Genomic DNA, 9,002 nt, shown 5'->3' on the forward strand with positions numbered 1-9,002 from the left:
AGGCAAGCCCCATCGATACAAGTAGCAAGGACCCATTAAATTCACCAGGGCAGAGACAGGCAATAAAAGGCATAGTAGAAAATTCGCCAAAATTGACTTGATCTGATAAGCAAAAACAAAGACTGTCAAAGCTACAGTGGGTCTACTAATAGAACGCATCTAAAGGTGCGTCCAGATCTGACGAGCCGAGAGCGAGACATTCCAAATTTGCCACCCACGGAGCCTCGTTGCTATCTGTTCTCTGTCGGTTTTGCGACGGCCGATCAAAGAAAGCTAGCGCACAGTCTGGACGTGTTTTTGGCAGGCTCGCTCGACTGCGAGATATTAGCTCTGATTTATGAAATTCGACTATTTAAATTAAATAATCTCAATTTTTTTAAATGATACACCATATGTATTATCATTTTTTCTGATAGAATTTACAAATTTTGCGTCACTAATAATTTTTACCATACCGAAATCTCACATTCCTTTAAGCAAATTGAATTATTACAAAATCTATTAAGATAGATTTAGATACATAATATCATATGCAAAAAAAGTTACCGAATTGTAGTACCATATATTATGTAGAAAGTACCATATATTATGTAGAAATTAATAATAAAATAAAAAACATGTTTTTCCCATTAAAAAATATATGTTATATCCGCAACACTTTTTTGAAGTACCCGGTATACTCTACAGTAATTTAAAAATATGCTTCTTAATTTTCCCTATAACTTTTCTATTTAACATTTTGCTCTAAAATATCGTTAAAAACGTATTTTGTAAAAGACGTCGTGTCTCGAAACAAATGAAGGTTTGTTAAAGGGGAAAACAACCAAAAGGGAAAAAACCGATAATGAATAAAATACGACAAACCAAATACCATGTTAAAGATACAAACATTTATTACTGTATAGTATGAGTTATTATTTGGCCATCGTTTGTTATATTCAATTACAATTTAATGTGTTCGGGTTCCTTTCACTATCATCCAACTCGATTGTCTAGTGGCAAGCTTGCCTCAAAGAATGGATCGGATGTTTGAATGTTTCGTTCTTGCCTCGCTCTCGTCTAGCTCTCGTCTCGTCAGGTTTGGACGCACCTTAAAGCTAATAGGATTAACGGACAAAGCCATGTGTAGAGTTTGTCAATCCGAAGAAGAAACAACAGAACACTATTTATATCAGTGCGATAGCCTGGCAAATGTATGGTTGTTGTAATAAGCCATTGACAAAGAGCTATATGGAGGATTCGTCTTCAAGTTATTAGAGTTTTTGATAAGGATAGAATTGGAGAATCTAACATAGGGATTGGAAGAGGACCACAAAAAGATCTGAAAAGATGTCAGTAAAAAATCTACTAATATTTCCCCTTCAATTTCTCTACATAATAATCTCATTAAAAATGCAAGGTAACCTAGTCACTAAGTGAAGCATTAGAAGCGGCGCGGCGTAAGCCATTGTCTACCCCAGACAAAATTATAAACTTTTTTTTCATACCATTGCATTATAACTCGTTACCAATCCATCAAGGTATTCGCAATAAGCATTTTTTATCATATCTTTACTCTAGAGATTACACTGGGGAACAGCAATTTTGTTGACTTGGATCTGTAACCTGTTTTTGACTAATTTTTGGTCTCTGAGTTCAAAAATATTCACAGTTTTTCTCTATTACGTCAAGTTTTTAAGCTACAGCATACCCCTCCTTTTACCTTAAAAGTGCACATACAAAGGTAAGATCTGACCAAATAGATTAGAATATTTTATTCATACAGAGGTTAATATATTAAAAGTTAAATTGTGTTTATACAAAAAATAATAAAAAAAGATATTATGGCAAAAATTTCCTCTTATAGCTTTTCCTGGAGTGTTCATTTTGTGGGCATTCCCGCTTGATGCCCTAAGAGTAGTCAGCCATCATACTGACATCCCATCTGCCTTGATATCGCGCTTCCATAACCTTCAGATCTTGGTGAAATCGCTCACCTTGCTCATCACTAACAGCACCAAGATTTTCTGGGAAGTTAGCAAGTTAGTCCTGCAGTCGGACATTGTTCTTTTTAGAACCGCTTTTAGTGCGAAGTGTACAAGATGTCGTATCAGCTTAATAGCCGTTGCAAAAAACTCATCCCAACCTTATTAGAGTATTTTGATCGGGAAAAACGGATCTAAAAACGATTGTGAAAGATTTTTTTTTAAATTCACGTGAAATAAGGGGTGAAATAAATTAATAAAATACTTGTTTCGAAATTTCGGGGAAGTGGTAAGAACTAGGAAAAAAAATTCAAATAAAAGTTGTGAAGCGTCAAATTTTACATAGAAAAATGATCTCTATACTTTTTTGCTCAGATCAAAATTAACCGAGATAGAGTGGCTAGAAGCTAGGGGATGATGCTTAAATTCATATATTTAACTTTTTTATTTAATTTGCTTGGAAAATTATAAATTTCAATTAAGATTTTTTTAAATTCACCCCGAGAAGGGGTGAAACATGTAAATAAAGTTTTTTTTTCAAATATCCGAGGTACGGTAAGAACTTTGAAAAAATGTTTCAATAAAAGCTGTCCCCTAGGTTCTAAACACCCTATCTCTGTTAATTTTGATTTGAGTAAAAAAAGTATAGAGCTCATTTTTATGTAAAATTAGCCGCTCTACAACTTTTATTTGAACTTTTTTTTTCTAGTCCTTACCGTTTCACCGAAATTTTGAAAAAATAATTTTATTTATTTATTTCACCCTTTCTCGGGGGTGGATTAAGAAAATCCTACGAAAATAGATGTATATTATTTCGTATATTTTTCATTTTATTGATTTTATGGAAAGCACTGTTCATTAAAATGTTATATCCTATGTTATAGGGCTTGTTTCTCTCTACAATTTTCTGTCTCACAATGTACCGTTTGTGTCCAGGAAGAGTTCATAGTTTCATAGTTGTCGATTTTCGAAAGAAATCAGTACATGCAATTATTTCGGATATTTTTCATTTTATTGATTTTATGGAAAGCACTGTTCATTAAAATGTTGTATCTTATGTTATAGGGCTTGTTTCTCTCTACAATTTTCTGTCTCACAATGTACCGTTTGTGTCCAGGAAGAGTTCATAGTTGTCGATTTTCGAAAGAAATCAGTACATGCATGTTATTTCGTATATTTTTCATTTTATTGATTTTATGGAAAGCACTGTTGATTTTAAAATGTTGTGTCCTATGTTATAGGGATTGTTTGTCTCTACAATTTTCTGTCTCACAATGTACCGTTTGTGTCCAGGAAGAGTTCATAGTTTCATAGTTGTCGATTTTCGAAAGAAATCAGTACATGCAATTATTTCGGATATTTTTCATTTTATTGATTTTATGGAAAGCACTGTTCATTAAAATGTTGTATCTTATGTTATAGGGCTTGTTTCTCTCTACAATTTTCTGTCTCACAATGTACCGTTTATGTCCAGGAAGAGTTCATAGTTTCATAGTTGTCGATTTTCGAAAGAAATCAGTACATGCATATTATTTCGTATATTTTTCATTTTATTGATTTTATGGAAAGCACTGTTCATTAAAATTTTGTATCCTATGTTATAGGGCTTATTTCTCTCTACAATTTTCTGTCTCACAATGTACCGTTTGTGTCCAGGAAGAGTACATAGTTTCATAGTTGTCGATTTTCGAAAGAAATCAGTACATGCATATTATTTCGTATATTTTTCATTTTATTGATTTTATGGAAAGCACTGTTGATTTTAAAATGTTGTGTCCTATGTTATAGGGATTGTTTGTCTCTGCAATTTCCTGTCTCACAATGTACCGTTTGTGTCCAGGAAGAGTTCATAGTTTCATAGTTGTCGATTTTCGAAAGAAATCAGTACATGCATATTATTTCGTATATTTTTCATTTTATTGATTTTATGGAAAGCACTGTTCATTAAAATGTTGTATCCTATGTTATAGGGCTTGTTTCTCTCTACAATTTCCTGTCTCACAGTGTACCGTTTGTGTCCAGGAAGAGTTCATAGTTTCATAGTTGTCGATTTTCGAAAGAAATCAGTACATGCATATTATTTCGTTTATTTTTCATTTTATTGATTTTATGGAAAGCACTGTTCATTAAAATGTTGTATCCTATGTTATAGGGCTTGTTTCTCTCTACAATTTCCTGTCTCACAGTGTACCGTTTGTGTCCAGGAAGAGTTCATAGTTTCATAGTTGTCGATTTTCGAAAGAAATCAGTACATGCATATTATTTCGTTTATTTTTCATTTTATTGATTTTATGGAAAGCACTGTTCATTAAAATGTTGTATCCTATGTTATAGGGCTTGTTTCTCTCTACAATTTCCTGTCTCACAGTGTACCGTTTGTGTCCAGGAAGAGTTCATAGTTTCATAGTTGTCGATTTTCGAAAGAAATCAGTACATGCATATTATTTCGTATATTTTTCATTTTATTGATTTTATGGAAAGCACTGTTCATTAAAATGTTGTATCCTATGTTATAAGGCTTGTTTCTCTCTACAATTTTCTGTCTCACAATGTACCGTTTGTGTCCAGGAAGAGTACATAGTTTCATAGTTGTCGATTTTCGCAAGAAATCAGTACATGCGCATATTATTTCGTATATTTTTCATTTTATTGATTGTATGGAAAGCACTGTTCATTAAAATGTTGTATCCTATGTTATAGGGCTTGTTTCTCTCTACAATTTTCTGTCTCACAATGTACCGTTTGTGTCAAGGAAGAGTTCATAGTTTCATAGTTGTCGATTTTCGCAAGAAATCAGTACATGCATATTATTTCGTATATTTTTCATTTTATTGATTGTATGGAAAGCACTGTTCATTAAAATGTTGTATCCTATGTTATAAGGCTTGTTTCTCTCTACAATTTTCTGTCTCACAATGTACCGTTTGTGTCCAGGAAGAGTTCATAGTTTCATAGTTGTCGATTTTCGCAAGAAATCAGTACATGCATATTATTTCGTATATTTTTCATTTTATTGATTTTATGGAAAGCACTGTTCATTAAAATGTTGTATCCTATGTTATAAGGCTTGTTTCTCTCTACAATTTTCTGTCTCACAATGTACCGTTTGTGTCCAGGAAGAGTACATAGTTTCATAGTTGTCGATTTTCGCAAGAAATCAGTACATGCGCATATTATTTCGTATATTTTTCATTTTATTGATTGTATGGAAAGCACTGTTCATTAAAATGTTGTATCCTATGTTATAGGGCTTGTTTCTCTCTACAATTTTCTGTCTCACAATGTACCGTTTGTGTCAAGGAAGAGTTCATAGTTTCATAGTTGTCGATTTTCGAAAGAAATCAGTACATACATATTATTTCGTATATTTTTCATTTTATTGATTTTATGGAAATCACTGTTGATTTTAAAATGTTGTATCCTATGTTATAGGGATTGTTTGTCTCTACAATTTCCTGTCTCACAATGTACCGTTTGTGTCCAGGAAGAGTTCATAGTTTCATAGTTGTCGATTTTCGAAAGAAATCAGTAAATGCATATTATTTCGTATATTTTTCATTTTATTGATTTTATGGAAAGCACTGTTCATTAAAATGTTGTATCCTATGTTATAGGGCTTGTTTCTATCTACAATTTCCTGTCTCACAATGTACCGTTTGTGTCCAGGAAGGGTTCATATTTTCATAGATGTCGATTTTCGAAAGAAATCAGTACATGCATATTATTTCGTATATTTTTCATTTTATTGATTTTATGGAAAGCACTGTTCATTAAAATGTTGTATCCTATGTTATAGGGCTTGTTTCTCTCTACAATTTTCTGTCTCACAATGTACCGTTTGTGTCCAGGAAGAGTTCATAGTTTCATAGTTGTCGATTTTCGAAAGAAATCAGTACATGCATATTATTTCGTATATTTTTCATTTTATTGATTTTATGGAAAGCACTGTTCATTAAAATGTTGTATCCTATGTTATAAGGCTTGTTTCTCTCTACAATTTTCTGTCTGACAATGTACCGTTTGTGTCCAGGAAGAGTACATAGTTTCATAGTTGTCGATTTTCGCAAGAAATCAGTACATGCGCATATTATTTCGTATATTTTTCATTTTATTGATTGTATGGAAAGCACTGTTCATTAAACTGTTGTATCCTATGTTATAGGGCTTGTTTCTCTCTACAATTTCCTGTCTCACAATGTACCGTTCGTGTCGGGGAAGGGATCATAGTTGTCAATTTTCGAAAGAAATCAATACATGTATATTATTCCGTATATTCTAAGTAGATCTTTTAAAGTAACTTATATCAAAAATTCAAATTTTTACCAAAACTTCGTATGTGAAGGCCTATTTTGTTGGACTAATGACCAGTCAATTTATTACCTTGTCAAAGATGTTAGATTAAAAAAGGTTGAGGCAACCTTAAAAATAAAATATTGATTCTAGATTTATGGGTTACTAGATACTTCAAAAGTTCCTCAAGATTTGAGGGTATACTTACCTTTACTTTTGGAAAGTTTGCTAGAACTACCAATTGAAAGAGATGGTCAATTAATTCCTTATGAAGATGTTGTAGCTCAGTTGAATGACGATACAGTTACCACAGGAACTTCTATAGGTACTAGATTTCTTAGCTTATACATATACTCTGTATTTATTGTATTTTTTGTTATTTTTAGGCTTAGGTGGAGGTAGTTTGTTCTCCTGTGGGTCCTACTCTCAAACAGCAACATTAGCCATACAGGTAGAGACCAGCAAATACGAGAAAGGAATGCAATGGCTGCAAGAATTGCTCTATAAAACCAAATTTACTCTAGATAGAATTAAAGTTATTGCTTTAAAAATGAACAATACAGTTGCACAGGCTAAAAGAAGCGGTAGAAATGTCGCTTCTTATGCCATGAAAAACTTGTGGTATTCTAAAGGTAAGTGTTTTATTATAATAATGAAGTCGGTATATTTCAACTACTTTTGTTTTATCGTATAAAAACGATATTAGAATAGTCAAATAAATGCATAGATAAAAGAAACAAGTTTAAATTGGACTGCTCAGCTTGCCGCCAAAACTTATAATTGTTTTGGAGCGCATACGCTGTAGGGCGCTGCTATAGCGGTTGCTAAGAACATCCGCAAACAAGAACAGAAATAATTTTCTCTTGTCAAAGACGGTATCTTCAAAAATTATAAAATCTTTTAAAATTTAAACCGCCCTCATTGAAGTGTATGCGTCCATTTTCAAGTGTTTAAAGCGTCCATTTTCAAAGTAATTATTGCTATCTTGTGAGTTTAACTTAAATTTTATTTACTCAAACCCGTAATAGTTGTGAAAAAGTGGCATTAAAAACTTAAAAAGCTGTGTGAACTGTGAACTGAAAAAATCATAGGTATTTCATACAAATCTTTATATAAAATAAAGTTTCTCATATGCAAGACACAGTATTTGATTTAAAAAATTAAAAGAAAGTAATAAATTTGAATAAATAATATTTGGCGACATAATTCCAGAAAAAGCCGAACCGCTCCGAAATTATCAAAATCTTTGGAGAGCGACCGTTGTAAGAATAGCGCCAAATAGTATTTTTACATTGTCCTTATGGACACTTTCCAATCTAAACTTGTTTCCTTTATCTATGAATAAATGGCATTTTACTTTGAATTTTACTGTGTTTATTCCTGAGTTAACCGAAGTTTTTATTAAATGTTGTTAAAACAAAAAGTATGTACGGGATGTCCTAAATTCGAGGGCGATTATTGATATCTCGGAAACCATAATACATAAGAAGGTTAAATTATAGAATAGTTGGGCAATTTTATGACTAATAAAATGCCGTTTTGCAAATTAAAAATAACAGAATACTTCCGGAAGATATCCAAAAAAAAAACGAACTATTATACAGGGTGCTACAAATTCAAGGTACGAGCATTGGTATCTCGGAAACCGTAGTAGATACAAAGATGGTTAAACTGGAGCAAAGTTGCTCCTGAGGATGTTCATCAAGATGCCGTCAAAAAAGTTTTAAAAATTTCAAAGATTGTTGAGTTTTTTGGAAAAACGGATTTTTTTGAAAATCAATTTTATTTTTTCCTGTCGTTACTTTTTACAAAATCAAAAAAAAAACTAATTGCATGTTCTCATAGCCACTTTATTAGGGCTATCTGATAGTATTTTTAGATTTTCAAATTGGCTGATAATTTGTGACATACAGAGGCCCACTTAATTTTTTTAAATACGGACCTGCATTTTTTATTTCAGGTTTTGAAAGAACTCGGTCTTTTGAGCACAATGATATGACACACTTTATACTTTTGTTTTGAGTACCTTAACAATAACAAAACTATTTAATTGTTATTTGAAATAATTTCAAGTCCGACTATGTTTTTTTAAATTATTTAATCTTATTGTACTCATCGCAATAATATTGATCAGCGCTAATTAACATTGAACATGGAAAATCGAGCCAATTGAAAGATTCAAATAAATAATATCCAGGTCAGCAATTGAAAAATATTATTTTTAACTTTTTTTATTGTGAATTTGAAATCTCAGTGTATGATCAAATAATACGCATAATATTAATCTTAGTTATTATAAATAAATCAACTTCTACAAACTAGTTTCTAATGCTCTATCTATCTCTGTTTGATCAGGTTGAATTAAATGATGTATTCAATTATTTTCGGTACCGGAATTGACTACAACTTTTGATTTTTTTAACGGCACCATCAAAAATACGTAGTAGTTCTCTGTCCACGGCATATTGGGACACCCTGTATACTGTACCCATTTTTATTTGATCACACTAACTTCCTTAATTTTAGCCTTACTGATACTGTATTTACTTTACAACTCGTTTTAGGAAGTAACGTTTATGTAAATGGAATACTTCTTCAAAGCAAATTCTTATCAGAACTCACCGAAAAACTTAACGGAGACCAATCTCAAGAAGTGCTAGATCAGCTTGAGAAGCTTAGATCCAACATAACTAGCTCATCTAATCTAACACTTTATCTAGCAGGAAATTTAGATAACTTGACTGACCC

General features: G+C 32.0%; 1 pseudogene; it reads left to right on the forward strand.

Annotated features, from left to right (window-relative positions):
- The window catches only part of LOC115879676, a 56,448-nt pseudogene extending 49,562 nt beyond the window's left edge, over positions 1–6,886 (forward strand).
- The last annotated feature ends 2,116 nt before the right edge of the window (positions 6,887–9,002 follow it).

The sequence above is a fragment of the Sitophilus oryzae genome, unplaced genomic scaffold (genome assembly GCF_002938485.1).
Source record: "Sitophilus oryzae breed Bouriz unplaced genomic scaffold, Soryzae_2.0 scaffold_1583_pilon_pilon, whole genome shotgun sequence".
Lineage (NCBI taxonomy): Eukaryota > Metazoa > Arthropoda > Insecta > Coleoptera > Curculionidae > Sitophilus > Sitophilus oryzae.